Source organism: Chrysochloris asiatica, unplaced genomic scaffold (assembly GCF_000296735.1).
Source record: "Chrysochloris asiatica unplaced genomic scaffold, ChrAsi1.0 scaffold00004, whole genome shotgun sequence".
Lineage (NCBI taxonomy): Eukaryota > Metazoa > Chordata > Mammalia > Afrosoricida > Chrysochloridae > Chrysochloris > Chrysochloris asiatica.
Window position 1 is genome coordinate 14,633,630 of NW_006408522.1, and position 815 is coordinate 14,634,444.

Consider the following 815-nt stretch of genomic DNA (forward strand, 5'->3'; position numbering starts at 1 on the left):
CCCTCTGCTGGCACCTTCAGCCCCTGGTAGTGGGGCAAGTCTAGGGCAGGCACTTCTGAGACTTCCGTGGGCATCATGGGGCAGGGAGCAAAGCAAACAAATTAAAAGCCCATTTTCCTATGCGATCCTGGCAAGACCCCCCTCCTCAGCATTGTTTGTGCTAATGAGCCTGTTGCCCCGGGTCTGGGCTAGGCAGGTAGCACTCAGGTGCTGGGACATGCTCACCAGGTTTCTTCCTCTGATTTCCTCCTCCTCCTCCTCCATCCCTGGACAGGTCTGTGGTTCTTAGGGAAGAATAGTTCCTTTGTTTTTTCCCTTCCTTTCTTCCTGTGCCTAATTAGGAATTATGCTTGGGAACCAAACTAATTAATCTCTGCCAGTCTGGGTGAGATCTAGTTCCTCACACTCACTGTTGGTCAATAAGGCAGTGATAACAACTACAATGAGGTGGGATGGCCTGGGGTGAGGGGTGGGTAGGGATGAGTGGGTGTGGTCACCTTTCAACCTTTCCCTTAGAAACCCAGTGTTCTTTAGGATAAGCAAGGCTGGTTTGAACCGCAAGGTCAGCAGTTCCAACATACCAGCGTTCCTTGGAAATCCTGTACAGGGTTGTTATGAGTTGGAACTGACTCAATGGACACTCAACAATAGGGACACTGAAGGAGCTCTGGTAGCGTAGTGGTTACGAATTGGGCTGCGAACCACAAGGTCAGCAGTTGGAAACTACCAGCTGTTCTGTGGGAGAAAGATGAGGCTTTCTGCTCCCGTAAAGATTTATACCCTTGGAAACCCTGTACAGACTCACTATTAGTCGA